This window comes from Globicephala melas, chromosome 1 (genome assembly GCF_963455315.2).
Source record: "Globicephala melas chromosome 1, mGloMel1.2, whole genome shotgun sequence".
In the NCBI taxonomy this organism is placed as follows: domain Eukaryota; kingdom Metazoa; phylum Chordata; class Mammalia; order Artiodactyla; family Delphinidae; genus Globicephala; species Globicephala melas.
The window spans coordinates 63,872,963-63,888,157 of NC_083314.1; positions in this window are offsets into that span (position 1 = coordinate 63,872,963).

Consider the following 15,195-nt stretch of genomic DNA (forward strand, 5'->3'; position numbering starts at 1 on the left):
GTTTAGGGTCCAGGTGTGGGTACGACAACGCTTTAGGGGGAGCGTGCGTGTGAGGGCGCGGGTTAGTATTAGAGTACGGGTTAGGATTAGGGGACGGGTGAGGGTCAGGCTTCGGGGAACGGTTAGGGTTAGGGTTAGGTCTAGGGTTAGGGTTAGGGGATGGGGATGGTTTAGGGTCCAGGTGAGGGTACGACAACGCTCTTGGGGGAGCGTGCGATTGAGGGCGCGGGTTACTCTTAGCGTACGGGTTAGGATTAGGGGACGGGTGAGGGTCAGGTTTCGGGGAAGGGTTAGGGTTAGGGTTCGGGCTAGGGTTAGGGTTAGGGGTCGGGGACGGTTTTGGGTCCAGCTGAGGGTACGACAATGCTTTAGGTTGAGCGTGCGTCTGAGGGCGCGGGTTAGTGTTAGCATACGGGTTAGGATTAGGGGACGGTTGAGGGTCAGGCTTCGGGGAAGTGTTAGGTTTAGGGTTCGGGCTACAGTTAGTGTTAGGGGACGGGGACGGTTTAGGGTCCAGGTGAGAGTACGACAATGCTTTAGGGGGAGCGAGCGTGTGAAAGCGTGGGTTAGTGTTAGCGTACGGGTTAGGATTAGGGGACGGGTGAGGGTCAGGCTTCGGAGAAGGGTTAGGGTTAGCGTTAAGGCTAGGGTTAGGGTTAGGGGACGGGAACGGTTTAGGGTCCAGATGATGGTACGACAACGCTTTAGGGGCAGCGTGCGTGTGAGGACGCGGGTTAGTGTTAGTGTACGGGTTAGGATTAGGGGATGGGTGAGGGTCAGGCTCCGGGGAAGGGTTAGGTTTAGGGTTCGGGCTATGGTTAGGGTTAGGGGAAGGGGACGGTATAGGAACAGATAAGGGTACGACAACGCTTTAGGGTGAGCGTGAGTGTGAGGGCGCGGGTTAGTGTTAGTGTACGGGTTAGGATTAGGGGACGGGTGAGGGTCAGGCTTCGGCGAAGTGTTAGGGTTAGGTTTCGGGCTAGGGTTCGGGTTAAGGGACGGGGACGGTTTAGGATCGAGGTGAGGGTACGACAACGCTTTAGGGGGAGCGAGCTTGTGAAAGCGTGGGTTAGTGTTAGCGTACGGGTTAGGATTAGGTGACGGGTGAGGGTCAGGCTTCGGAGAAAGGTTAGGGTTAGCGTTAAGGCTAGGGTTAGGGTTAGGGGACGGGGACGGTTTAGGATCCAGGTGATGGTACGACAACGCTTTAGGGGGAGCGTGCCTGTGAGGGCGCGGGTTAGTGTTAGCGTCTGGGTTAGGATTAGGGAACGTGTGAGGGTCAGGCTCCTGGGAAGGGTTAGGGTTAGGGTTCTGGCTAGGGTTAGGGTTAGGGGACTGGGAAGGTTTAGGGTACAGGTGAGGGTACGACAATGCTTTAGGGGGAGCGCTCGTTTGAGGGCGCAGGTTAGTGTTTGTGTACGGGTTAGGATTAGGGGACGGGTGAGGGTCAGGCTCCGGGGAAGGGTTAGGTTTAGGGTTCGGGCTGTGGTTAGGGTTAGGGGAAGGGGACGGTTTAGGAACAAGTAAGGGTACGACAACGCTTTAGGGTGAGCGTGAGTCTCAGGGTGCGGGTTTGTGTTAGCGTACGGGTTAGGATTAGGGGACAGGTGAAGGTCAGGCTTCGGCGAAGGGTTAGGGTTAGCGTTCGGGCTAGGGTTAGGGTTAAGGGACGGGGATGGTTTAGGGTCCAGGTGAGGGTACGACAACGCTTTAGGAGGAGCATGCGTGTGAGCGTGGGGTTTAGTGTTAGCGTCTGTGTTAGGATTAGGGGATGGGTGAGGGTCAGGCTTCGGGGAAGGGTTAGGGTTAGGGTTCGGGCTAACGTAAGGGTTAGGGGACGGGGTCGGTTTAGGGTCCAGGTGAGGGTACGACAACGCTTTAGGGGGAGCGTGCATGTGAGGGCGCGGGTTAGTATTAGCGTACGGGTTAGGATTAGGGGACGGGTGAGGGTCAGGCTTCGGGGAAGTGTTAGGGTTAAGGTTAGGTCTAGGGTTAGTGTTAGGGGATGGGGACGGTTTAGGGTCCAGGTGAGGGTACGACAACCCTCTTGAGGGAGCGTACGAGTGAGGGCGCTGGTTAGTGTTAGTGTACAGGTTAGGATTAGGGGACGGGTGAGGGTCAGGCTTCAGGGAAGTGTTAGGGTTAGGGTTCGGGCTAGGGTTAGGGTTAGGGGATGGGGACGGTTTAGGGTCCAGGTGAGGGTACGACAACGCTTTACGGGGAGCGTGCGTGGGAGGGCGCGAGTTATTGTTAGCGTCCGTGTTAGGATTAGGGGACGGTTGAGAGTCAGGCTTCGGAGAAGCGTTAGGGTTAGGGTTCGGGCTAGGGTTAGGGTTAGGGGACGGGGACGGTTTAGGGTCCAGGTGAGGGTACGACAACGCTTTAGGGTGAGCGTGCGTGTGAGGGTGCGGGTTCGTGTTAGCGTACCGGTTAAGATTAGGGTACGGGTGAGGGTCAGGCTTCGGGGAAGGGTTAGGGTTAGGGTTCGGGATAGGGTTACGGTTAGGGGACGGGGAGGGTTTTGGGTCCAGGTGAGGGTACGACAAAGCTTAGGGTGAGCGTGCGTGTGAGGGCGCAGGTTAGTGTTAGCGTACGGGTTAGGATTAGGGGACGGATGAGGGTCAGGCTTCGGGGAAGCGTTAGGGTTAGGGTTCGGGCTAGGGTTAGTGTTAGGGGACGGGGACGGTTTAGGGTCCAGGTGAGAGTACGACAATGCTTTAGGGGGAGCGAGCGTGTGAAAGCGTGGGTTAGTGTTAGCGTACGGGTTAGGATTAGGGGACGGGTGAGGGTCAGGCTTCGGAGAAGGGTTAGGGTTAGCGTTAAGGCTAGGGTTAGGGTTAGGGGACGGGGACGGTTTAGGGTCCAGATGATGGTACGACAACGCTTTAGGGGGAGCGTGCGTGTGAGGACGCGGGTTAGTGTTAGTGTACGGGTTAGGATTAGGGGACGGGTGAGGGTCAGGCTCCGGGGAAGGGTTAGGTTTAGGGTTCGGGCTATGGTTAGGGTTAGGGGAAGGGGACGGTATAGGAACAGATAAGGGTACGACAACACTTTAGGGTGAGCGTGAGTGTGAGGGCGCGGGTTAGTGTTAGCGTACGGGTTAGGATTAGGGGACGGGTGAGGGTCAGGCTTCGGCGAAGTGTTAGGGTTAGGGTTCGGGCTAGGGTTAGGGTTAAGGGACGGGGACGGTTTAGGATCCAGGTGAGGGTACGACAACGCTTTAGGGGGATCGTGGGTGTGAGAGCGTGTGTTAGTGTTAGCGTACGGGTTAGGATTAGGGAACGGGTGAGGGTCAGGCTCCTGGGAAGGGTTAGGGTTAGGGTTCTGGCTAGGGTTAGGGTTAGGGGACTTGGAAGGTTTAGTGTACAGGTGAGGGTACGACAATGCTTTAGGGGGAGCGTGCGTTTGAGGGCGCTGGGTAGTGTTTGCGTACGGGTTAGCATTAGGGGACGGGTGAGGGTCAGGCTCCGGGGAAGGGTTAGATTTAGGGTTCGGGCTAGGTTTAGGGTTAGGGGACGGGGACGGTTTAGGGTCCAGGTGAGAGTACGACAATACTTTAGGTTGAGCATGCGTGAGAAGGCGCAGGATAGTGTTACCGTACGGGTTAGGATTAGGGGATGCGTGAGGGTCAGGCTTCGGGGAAGGGTTTGGGTTAGGGTTCGGGCTAGGGTTAGGGGACGGGGACGGTATAGGGTCCAGGTGAGAGTACGACAACGCTTTAGGGGGAGCGTGCGTGTGAGGGCGCGGGTTACTGTTAGCGTACGGGTTAGGATTAGGGGACGGTTGAAAGTCAGGCTTCTGAGAAGGGTTAGGGTTAGGGTTCGGGCTAGGTTTAGGGTTAGGGGACGGGGACGGTTTAGGGTCCAGGTGAGGGTACAACAACGCTTTAGGGTGAGCGTGCGTGTGAGGGCGCGGGTTAGTGTTAGCGTACTGTTTAGGATTAGGGGACGGGTGAGGGTCAGGCTTCGGGGAAGTGTTAGGGTTAGGGTTCGGGCTAGGGTTAGTGTCAGGGGACGTGGACGTTTTTGGGTCCAGGTGAGGGTACGACAACCCTTAGGGTGAGCGTGCGTGTGAGGGCGCGGGTTTGTGTTAGCGTATGGGTTAGGATTAGGGGACGGATGAGGGTCAGGCTTCGGGGAAGGGTTAGGTTTAGGGTTCGGGCTAGGGTTACTGTTAGGGGACGGGGACGGTTTAGGGTCCAGGTGAGGGTACGACAACGCTTTAGGGGGACCGAGCGTTTGAAAGCGTGAGTTAGTGTTAGGGTACGGGTTAGGATAAGGGAACGGGTGAGGGTCAGGCTTCGGAGAAGGGTTAGGGTTAGCTTTAAGGCTAGGGTTAGGGTTAGGGGACGGGGACGGTTTAGGGTCCAGGTGAGGGTACGACAACGCTATAGGGGGAGCGTGCGTGTGAGGGCGCGGGTTAGTGTTAGCGTCCGGGTTAGGATTAGGGGACAGGTGAGGGTCAGGCTTCAGGGAAGGGTTAGGGTTAGGGTTCGGGCTCTGGTTAGGGTTAGGGGAAGGGGACGGTTTAGGAACAGTTAAGGGTACGACAACGCTTTAGGGTGAGCGTGAGTGTGAGGGCGTGGGTTAGTGTTAGCGTACGGGTTAGGATTAGGGGACGGGTGAGGGTCAGGCTTCGGCGAAGTGTTAGGGTTAGGGTTCGGGCTAGAGTTAGGGTTAGGGCACGGGGACGGTTTAGGATCCAGGTGAGGGTACGACAACGTTTTAGGGGGAGCGTGCATGTGAGGGCACGTGTTACTGTTAGCGTACGAGTTAGGATTAGGGAACGGGTGAGGGTCAGGCTCCGGGGAAGGGTAAGGGTTAGGGTTCGGGCTAGGCTTAGGGTTAGGGGACTGGGAAGGTTTAGGGTACAGCTGAGGGTACGAGAACTCTTTAGGGGGAGCGAGCTTGTGAAAGCGTGGGTTAGTGTTAGCGTACGGGTTAGGATTAGGGGACGGGTGAGGGTCAGGCTTCGGAGAAGGGTTAGGGTTAGCGTTAAGGCTAGGGTTAGGGTTAGGGGACGGGGACGGTTTAGGGTCCAGGTGATGGTACGACAACGCTTTAGGGGGAGCATGCGTGTGAGGGCGCGGGTTAGTGTTAGCGTCCGGGTTAGGATTAGGGAACGTGTGAGGGTCAGGCTCCTGGGAAGTGTTAGGGTTAGGGTTCTGGCTAGGGTTAGGGTTAGGGGACTGGGAAGGTTTAGGGTACAGGTGAGGGTACGACAATGCTTTAGGGGGAGCGTTCGTTTGAGGGCGCAGGTTAGTGTTTGTGTACGGGTTAGGATTAGGGGACGGGTGAGGGTCAGGCTCCGGGGAAGGGTTAGGTTTAGGGTTCGGGCTATGGTTAGGGTTAGGGGAAGGGCACGGTTTAGGAACAAGTAAGGGTACGACAACGCTTTAGGGTGAGCGAGATTGTGAGGGCGCGGGTTATTGTTAGCGTACGTGTTAGGATTAGGGGACGGGTGAGGGTCAGGCTTCGGGGAAGGGTTAGGGTTAGGGTTCGGGCTAGGGTTAGGGTTAGGGGACGGGGACGGTTTAGGGTCCAGGTGAAGGTACGACAACGCTTTGGGGGAGCGTGAGTGTGAGGGCGCGGGTTAGTGTTAGCGTACGTGTTAGGATTACGGGACGGATGAGGGTCAGGCTTCGGCGAAGTGTTAGTGTTAGGGTTCCGGCTAGGGTTAGGGTTAGAGGACGGGGATGGGTTAGGGTCCATGTGAGGGTACGACAACACTTTAGGAGGAGCGTGCGTGTGAGGGCACGTGTTAGTGTTAGCGTACGTGTTAGGATTAGGGGACGGGTGAGTGTTAGGCTTCGGGGAGGTGTTAGGGTTAGGGTTCGGGCTAGGGTTAGTGTTAGGGGACTGGGATGGTTTAGGGTCCAGGTCAGGGTACGACTACGCTTTAGGGGGAGCGGTCGTGTGAGGGCGTGGGTTAGTGTTTGCGTACGGGTTAGGATTAGGTGACGGGTGAGGGTCAGGCTTCAAGGAAGTTTAGGGTTAGGGTTCGGGCTAGGGTTAGGTTTAGGGGACGGGGACGGTTTAGGGTCCAGGTGAGGGTACGACAATGCTTTAGGTTGAGCATGCGTCTGAGGGCGCGGGTTAGTGTTAGCGTACGGGTTAGGATTAGGGGACGGGTGAGGGTCAGGCTTCGGGGGAGTGTTAGGGTTACGGTTCGGGCTAGGGTTAGTGTTAGGTAACGGGGACGATTTAGGGTCAAGGTGAGTGTACGACAACGCTTTAGGGTGAGCGTGCGTCTGAGGGTGCGGGTTAGTGTTAGCGTATGGGTTAGGATTAGGGGACGGGTGAGGGTGAGGCTTCGGGGAAGGGTTAGGGTTAGGGTTCGGGCTGGGGTCAGGGTTAGGGGACGGGGACGGTTTAGGGTCCAGGTGAGGGTACGACAACGCTTAAGGGGGAGCGTGCGTGTGAGGGCGCGGGTTAGTGTTCGTGTACGGGTTAGGATTAGGGGACGGGAGAGGGTCAGGCTTCGGGGAAGGGTTAGGGTTAGGGTTCGGGCTAGGGTTAGGTTTAGGGGTCGGGGACGGTTTTGGGTCCAGGTGAGGGTACGACAATGCTTTAGGTTGAGCGTGCGTCTGAGGGCGCGGGTTAGTGTTAGCATACGGGTTAGGATTAGGGGACGGTTGAGGGTCAGGCTTCGGGGAAGTGTTAGGTTTAGGGTTCGGGCTACAGTTAGTGTTAGGGGACGGGGACGGTTTAGGGTCCAGGTGAGAGTACGACAATGCTTTAGGGGGAGCGAGCGTGTGAAAGCGTGGGTTAGTGTTAGCGTACGGGTTAGGATTAGGGGACGGGTGAGGGTCAGGCTTCGGAGAAGGGTTAGGGTTAGCGTTAAGGCTAGGGTTAGGGTTAGGGGACGGGGACGGTTTAGGGTCCAGATGATGGTACGACAACGCTTTAGGGGGAGCGTGCGTGTGAGGACGCGGGTTAGTGTTAGTGTACGGGTTAGGATTAGGGGACGGGTGAGGGTCACGCTCCGGGGAAGGGTTAGGTTTAGGGTTCGGGCTATGGTTAGGGTTAGGGGAAGGGGACGGTATAGGAACAGATAAGGGTAGGACAACGCTTTAGGGTGAGCGTGAGTGTGAGGGCGCGGGTTAGTGTTAGTGTACGGGTTAGGATTAGGGGACGGGTGAGGGTCAGGCTTCGGCGAAGTGTTAGGGTTAGGTTTCGGGCTAGGGTTCGGGTTAAGGGACGGGGACGGTTTAGGATCCAGGTGAGGGTACGACAACACTTTAGGGGGAGCGAGCTTGTGAAAGCGTGGGTTAGTGTTAGCGTACGGGTTAGGATTAGGTGACGGGTGAGGGTCAGGCTTCGGAGAAAGGTTAGGGTTAGCGTTAAGGCTAGGGTTAGGGTTAGGGGACGGGGACGGTTTAGGGTCCAGGTGATGGTACGACAACGCTTTAGGGGGAGCGTGCCTGTGAGGGCGCGGGTTAGTGTTAGCGTCCGGGTTAGGATTAGGGAACGTGTGTGGGTCAGGCTCCTGGGAAGGGTTAGGGTTAGGGTTCTGGCTAGGGTTAGGGTTAGGGGACTGGGAAGGTTTAGGGTACAGGTGAGGGTACGACAATGCTTTGGGGGAGCGCTCGTTTGAGGGCGCAGGTTAGTGTTTGTGTACGGGTTAGGATTAGGGGACGGGTGAGGGTCAGGCTCCGGGGAAGGGTTAGGTTTAGGGTTCGGGCTGTGGTTAGGGTTAGGGGAAGGGGACGGTTTAGGAACAAGTAAGGGTACGACAACGCTTTAGGGTGAGCGTGAGTCTCAGGGTGCGGGTTAGTGTTAGCGTACGGGTTAGGATTAGGGGACGGGTGAAGGTCAGGCTTCGGCGAAGTGTTAGGGTTAGCGTTCGGGCTAGGGTTAGGGTTAAGGGACGGGGACGGTTTAGGGTCCAGGTGAGGGTACGACAACGCTTTAGGGGGAGCATGCGTGTGAGCGCGGGGTTTAGTGTTAGCGTCCGGATTAGGATTAGGGAACGTGTGAGGGTCAGGCTCCTGGGAAGTGTTAGGGTTAGGGTTCTGGCTAGGGTTAGGGATAGGGGACTGGGAAGGTTTAGGGTACAGGTGAGGGTATGACAATGCTTTAGGGGGAGCGTTCGTTTGAGGGCGCAGGTTAGTGTTTTTGTACGGGTAAGGATTAGGGGACGGGTGAGGGTCAGGCTCCGGGGAAGTGTTAGGTTTAGGTTTCGGGCTATGGTTAGGGTTAGGGGAAGGGGACGGTTTAGGAACAAGTAAGGGTACGACAACGCTTTAGGGTGAGCGTGAGTCTGAGGGCGCGGGTTAGTGTTAACGTACGGGTTAGGATTAGGGGACGGGTGAAGGTCAGGCTTCGGCGAAGTGTTAGGGTTAGGGTTCGGGGTAGGGTTAGGGTTAAGGGACGGGGACGGTTTAGGATCCAGGTGAGGGTACGACAATGCTTTAGGTTGAGCATGCGTTTGAGGGCGCGGGTTAGTGTTAGCATACGGGTTAGGTTAGGGGACGGGTGAGGGTCAGGCTTCTGGGAAGGGTTAGGGTTAGGTTTCGGGCTAGGGTTAGGGTTAAGGGAAAGGGACGGTTTAGGGTCCATGTGAGGGTACGACAACGCTTTAGGGTGAGCGAGATTGTGAGGGCACGGGTTATTGTTAGCGTACGTGTTAGGATTAGGGGACGGGTGAGGGTCAGGCTTCGGGGAAGGGTTAGGGTTAGGGTTCGGGCTAGGGTTAGGGTTAGGGGACGGGGACGGTTTAGGGTCCAGGTGAGGGTACGACAACGCTTTGGGGGAGCGTGAGTGTGAGGGCGCGGGTTAGTGTTAGCGTACGTGTTAGGATTACGGGACGGATGAGGGTCAGGCTTCGGCGAAGTGTTAGTGTTAGGGTTCGGGCTAGGGTTAGGGTTAGAGGACGGGGTTGGGTTAGGGTCCATGTGAGGGTACGACAACACTTTAGGAGGAGCGTGCGTGTGAGGGCACTTGTTAGTGTTAGCGTACGTGTTAGGATTTGGGGACGGGTGAGTGTTAGACTTCGGGGAGGTGTTAGGGTTAGGGTTCGGGCTAGGGTTAGTGTTAGGGGACTGGGATGGTTTAGGGTCCAGGTCAGGGTACGACTACGCTTTAGGGGGAGCGGTCGTGTGAGGGCGTGGGTTAGTGTTTGCGTACGGGTTAGGATTAGGTGACGGGTGAGGGTCAGGCTTCAAGGAAGTTTAGGGTTAGGGTTCGGGCTAGGGTTAGGGTTAGGGGACGGGGACGGTTTAGGGTCCAGGTGAGGGTACGACAATGCTTTAGGTTGAGCATGCGTCTGAGGGCGCGGGTTAGTGTTAGCGTACGGGTTAGGATTAGGAGACGGGTGAGGGTCAGGCTTCGGGGGAGTGTTAGGGTTACGGTTCGGGCTAGGGTTAGTGTTAGGTAACGGGGACGATTTAGGGTCAAGGTGAGTGTACGACAACGCTTTAGGGTGAGCGTGCTTCTGAGGGCGTGGGTTAGTGTTAGCGTATGGGTTAGGATTAGGGGACGGGTGAGGGTGAGGCTTCGGGGAAGGGTTAGGGTTAGGGTTCGGGCTGGGGTCAGGGTTAGGGGACGGGGACGGTTTAGGGTCCAGGTGAGGGTACGACAACGCTTAAGGGGGAGCGTGCGTGTGAGGGCGTGGGTTAGTGTTCGTGTACGGGTTAGGATTAGGGGACGGGAGAGGGTCAGGCTTCGGGGAAGGGTTAGGGTTAGGGTTCGGGCTAGGGTCAGGGTTAGGGGACGGGGACGGTTTAGGATCCAGGTCAGGGTACGACAACGCTTTAGGAGGAGCGGGCGTGTGAGGGCGTGGGTTAGTGTTTGCGTACGGGTTAGGATTAGGTGACGGGTGAGGGTCAGGCTTCGGGGAAGGGTTAGGGTTAGGGTTCGGGCTAGGGTTAGGTTTAGGGGACGGGGACGGGTTAGGGTCCAGGTGAGGGTACGACAACGCTTTAGGGGGAGCGTGCGTGTGAGGGCGCGGGTTAGTGTTAGCGTCCGGTTTAGGATTAGGGGACGGGAGAGGGTCAGGCTTCGGGGAAGCGTTAGGGTTAGGGTTCGGGCTAGGGTTAGGTTTAGGGGACGGGGACGGTTTAGGATCCAGGTGAGGGTAGGACAACGCTTTAGGGGGAGCGTGCGTTTGAGGGCGCGTATTAGTGTTAGCGTACGTGTTAGGATTAGGGGACGGGTGAGGGTCAGGCTTCTGGGATGGGTTAGAGTTAGGGTTCGGGAAAGGGTTAGGGTTAGGGGACGGGGACGGTTTAGGGTCCAGGTGAGTGTACGACAACGCTTTAGTGGGAGCGTCCGTGTGAGGGCGGGGTTTAGTGTTAGCGTCCGTGTTAGGATTAGGGGATGGGTGAGGGTCAGGCTTCGGGGAAGGGTTAGGGTTAGGGTTCGGGCTAAGGTTAGGGTTAGGGTACGGGGTCGGTTTAGGGTCCAGGTGTGGGTACGACAACGCTTTAGGGGGAGCGTGCGTGTGAGGGCGCGGGTTAGTATTAGAGTACGGGTTAGGATTAGGGGACGGGTGAGGGACAGGCTTCGGGGAACGGTTAGGGTTAGGGTTAGGTCTAGGGTTAGGGTTAGGGGATGGGGACGGTTTAGGGTCCAGGTGAGGGTACGACAACGCTCTTGGGGGAGCGTGCGAGTGAGGGCGCGGGTTACTGTTAGCGTACGGGTTAGGATTAGGGGACGGGTGAGGGTCAGGTTTCGGGGAAGGGTTAGGGTTAGGGTTCGGGCTAGGGTTAGGTTTAGGGGTCGGGGACGGTTTTGGGTCCAGGTGAGGGTACGACAATGCTTTAGGTTGAGCGTGCGTCTGAGGGCGCGGGTTAGTGTTAGCATACGGGTTAGGATTAGGGGACGGTTGAGGGTCAGGCTTCGGGGAAGTGTTAGGTTTAGGGTTCGGGCTACGGTTAGTGTTAGGGGACGGGGACGGTTTAGGGTCCAGGTGAGAGTACGACAATGCTTTAGGGGGAGCGAGCGTGTGAAAGCGTGGGTTAGTGTTAGCGTACGGGTTAGGATTAGGGGACGGGTGAGTGTCAGGCTTCGGAGAAGGGTTAGGGTTAGCGTTAAGGCTAGGGTTAGGGTTAGGGGACGGGGACGGTTTAGGGTCCAGATGATGGTACGACAACGCTTTAGGGGGAGCGTGCGTGTGAGGACGCGGGTTAGTGTTAGTGTACGGGTTAGGATTAGGGGACGGGTGAGGGTCTGGCTCCGGGGAAGGGTTAGGTTTAGGGTTCGGGCTATGGTTAGGGTCAGGGGAAGGGGACGGTATAGGAACAGATAAGGGTACGACAACGCTTTAGGGTGAGCGTGAGTGTGAGGGCGCGGGTTAGTGTTAGTGTACGGGTTAGGATTAGGGGACGGGTGAGGGTCAGGCTTCGGCGAAGTGTTAGGGTTAGGTTTCGGGCTAGGGTTCGGGTTAAGGGACGGGGACGGTTTAGGATCCAGGTGAGGGTACGACAACGCTTTAGGGGGAGCGAGCTTGTGAAAGCGTGGGTTAGTGTTAGCGTACGGGTTAGGATTAGGTGACGGGTGAGGGTCAGGCTTCGGAGAAAGTTTAGGGTTAGCGTTAAGGCTAGGGTTAGGGTTAGGGGACGGGGACGGTTTAGGGTCCAGGTGATGGTACGACAACGCTTTAGGGGGAGCGTGCCTGTGAGGGCGCGGGTTAGTGTTAGCGTCCGGGTTAGGATTAGGGAACGTTTGAGGGTCAGGCTCCTGGGAAGGGTTAGGGTTAGGGTTCTGGCTAGGGTTAGGGTTAGGGGACTGGAAAGGTTTAGAGTACAGGTGAGGGTACGACAATGCTTTAGGGGGAGCGCTCGTTTGAGGGCGCAGGTTAGTGTTTGTGTACGGGTTAGGATTAGGGGACGGGTGAGGGTCAGGCTCCGGGGAAGGGTTAGGTTTAGGGTTCGGGCTGTGGTTAGGGTTAGGGGAAGGGGACGGTTTAGGAACAAGTAAGGGTACGACAACGCTTTAGGGTGAGCGTGAGTCTCAGGGTGCGGGTTAGTGTTAGCGTACGGGTTAGGATTAGGGGACAGGTGAAGGTCAGGCTTCGGCGAAGTGTTAGGGTTAGCGTTCGGGCTAGGGTTAGGGTTAAGGGACGCGGACGGTTTAGGATCCAGGTGAGGGTACGACAACGATTTAAGGGGAGCGTGCGTCTGAGGGCGTGTGTTAGTGTTAGCGTACGGGTTAGGATTAGGGAACGGGTGAGGGTCAGGCTTCGGGGAAGGGTTAGGGTTAGGGTTCGGGCTAGGGTTAGGGTTAGGGGACGGGGAGGGTTTTGGGTCCAGGTGAGGGTACGACAAAGCTTAGGGTGAGCGTGCGTGTGAGGGCACAGGTTAGTGTTAGCGTACGGGTTAGGATTAGGGGACGGATGAGGGTCAGGCTTCGGGGAAACGTTAGGGTTAGGGTTCGGGCTAGGGTTAGGGTTAGGGGACTGGGACGGTTTAGAATCCAGGTGAGGGTACAACAACGCTTTAGGGGGAGTGTGCATTTGAGGGCGCGTATTAGTGTTAGCGTACGTGTTAGGATTAGGGGACGGGTGAGGGTCAGGCTTCGGGGATGGGTTAGAGTTAGGGTTCTGGAAAGGGTTAGGGTTAGGGGACGGGGACGGTTTAGGGTCCAGGTGAGTGTACAACAACGCTTTAGTGGGAGCGTCCGTGTGAGGGCGGGGTTTAGTGTTAGCGTCCGTGTTAGGATAAGGGGATGGGTGAGGGTCAGGCTTCGGGGAAGGGTTAGGGTTAGGGTTCGGGCTAAGGTTAGGGTTAGGGTACGGGGTCGGTTTAGGTTCCAGGTGTGGGTACGACAACGCTTTAGGGGGAGCGTGCGTGTGAGGGCGCGGGTTAGTATTAGCGTACGGGTTAGGATTAGGGGACGGGTGAGGGTCAGGCTTCGGGGAACGGTTAGGGTTAGGGTTCGGGCTAGGGTTAGGGTTAGGGGACGGGGACGGTTTAGGGTCCAGGTGAGGGTACGACAACGCTTTAGGGTGAGCGTGCGTGTGAGGGCGCGGGTTAGTGTTAGCGTATGGTTTAGGATTAGGGGACGGGTGAGGGTCAGGCTTCAGAAAGGGTTAGGTTTAGGGTTCGGGCTAGGGTTAGTGTTAGGGGACGGGGACAGTTTTGGGTCCAGGTGAGGGTACGACAACTCTTTAGGGTGAGCGTGAGTGTGAGGGCGCGGGTTCGTGTTAGCGTACCGGTTAAGATTAGGGGACGGGTGAGGGTCAGGCTTCGGGGAAGGGTTAGGGTTAGGGTTTGGGCTAGGGTTAGGGTTAGGCGTCGGGGACGGTTTTGGGTCCAGGTGAGGGTACGACAATGCTTTAGGTTGAGCGTGCGTCTGAGGGCGCGGGTTAGTGTTAGCATACGGGTTAGGATTAGGGGACGGTTGAGGGTCAGGCTTCAGGGAAGGGTTAGGTTTAGGGTTCGGGCAAGGGTTAGTGTTAGGGGACGGGGACGGTTTAGGGTCCAGGTGAGGGTACGACAATGCTTTAGGGGGAGCGAGCGTGTGAAAGCGTGGGTTAGTGTTAGCGTACGGGTTAGGATTAGGGGACGGGTGAGGGTCAGGCTTCGGAGAAGGGTTAGGGTTAGCGTTAAGGCTAGGGTTAGGGTTAGGGGACGGGGACGGTTTAGGGTCCAGATGATGGTACGACAACGCTTTAGGGGGAGCGTGCGTGTGAGGACGCGGGTTAGTGTTAGTGTACGGGTTAGGATTAGGGGACGGGTGAGGGTCAGGCTCCGGGGAAGGGTTAGGTTTAGGGTTCGGGCTATGGTTAGGGTTAGGGTAAGGGGATGGTTTAGGAACAAGTAAGGGTAAGACAGCGCTTTAGGGTGAGCGTGAGTCTGAGGGCGCGGGTTAGTATTAGCGTACGGGTTAGGATTAGGGGACGGGTGAAGGTCAGGCTTCGGCGAAGTGTTAGGGTGAGCGTTCGGGCTAGGGTTAGGGTTAGGGGACGGGGACGGTTTAGGGTCCAGGTGAGGGTACGACAATGCTTTAGGTTGAGCATGCATCTGAGGGCGCGGGTTAGTGTTAGCGTACGGGTTAGGTTAGGTGACGGGTGACGGTCAGGCTTCGGGGAAGGGTTAGGGTTAGGTTTCGGGCTAGGGTTAGGGTTAGGGGAAAGGGACGGTTTAGGGTCCATGTGAGGGTACAACAACGCTTTAGGGTGAGCGAGATTGTGAGGGCACGGGTTAGTGTTAGCGTACGTGTTAGGATTAGGGGACGGGTGAGGGTCAGGCTTCGGGGAAGGGTTAGGTCTAGGGTTCGGGCTAGGGTTAGTGTTAGGGGACGGGGACAGTTTTGGGTCCAGGTGAGTGTACGACAACTCTTTAGGGTGAGCGTGAGTGTGAGGGCGCGGGTTCGTGTTAGCGTACCGGTTAAGATTAGGGGACGGGTGAGGGTCAGGCTTCGGGGAAGGGTTAGGGTTAGCGTTAAGGGTAGGGTTAGGGTTAGGGGACGGGGATGGTTTAGGGTCCAGGTGATGGTACGTCAACTCTTTAGGGGGAGCCTGTGTGTGAGGGCGCGGGTTAGTGTTAGCGTCCGGGTTAGGATTAGGGGACGGGTGAGGGTCAGGCTTCAGGGAAGGGTTAGGGTTAAGGTTCAGGCTATGTTTAGGGTTAGGGGAAGGGGACGGTTTAGGAACAGGTAAGGGTACGACAACGCTTTAGGGTGAGCGTGAGTGTGACGGTGTTGGTTAGTGTTAGCGTACGGGTTAGGATTAGGGGACCGGTGAGGGTCAGGCTTCGGCGAAGTGTTAGGTTTAGGGTTCGGGCTAGGGTTAGGTTTAGGGGACGGGGAAGGTTTAGGGTCCATGTGAGGGTACGACAACGCTTTAAGCGGAGCGTGCATGTGAGGGCGTGGGTTAGTGTTAACGTACCGGTTAGGATTGGGGACGGGTGAGTGTCAGGCTTAGGCGAAGGGTTAGGGTTAGGGTTCGGGCTAGGGTTAGGGTTAGGGGACGGGGACGGTTTAGGATCCAGGTGAGGGTACGACAACGTTTTAGGTGGTGCGTGCGTGTGAGGGCACGTGTTAGTGTTAGCGTACGGGTTAGGATTAGGGAACAGGTGAGGGTCAGGCTCCGGGGAAGTGTTAGGGTTATGGTTCGGTTTAGGGTTAGGGTTAGGGGACTGGGAAGGTTTAGGGTCAAGGTGAGGGTACCACAACGCTTTAGGGGGAGCGTGCGTTTGAGGGCGCGGGTTAGTGTTTGCGTACAGTTTAGGATTAGGGGACGGGTGAGGGT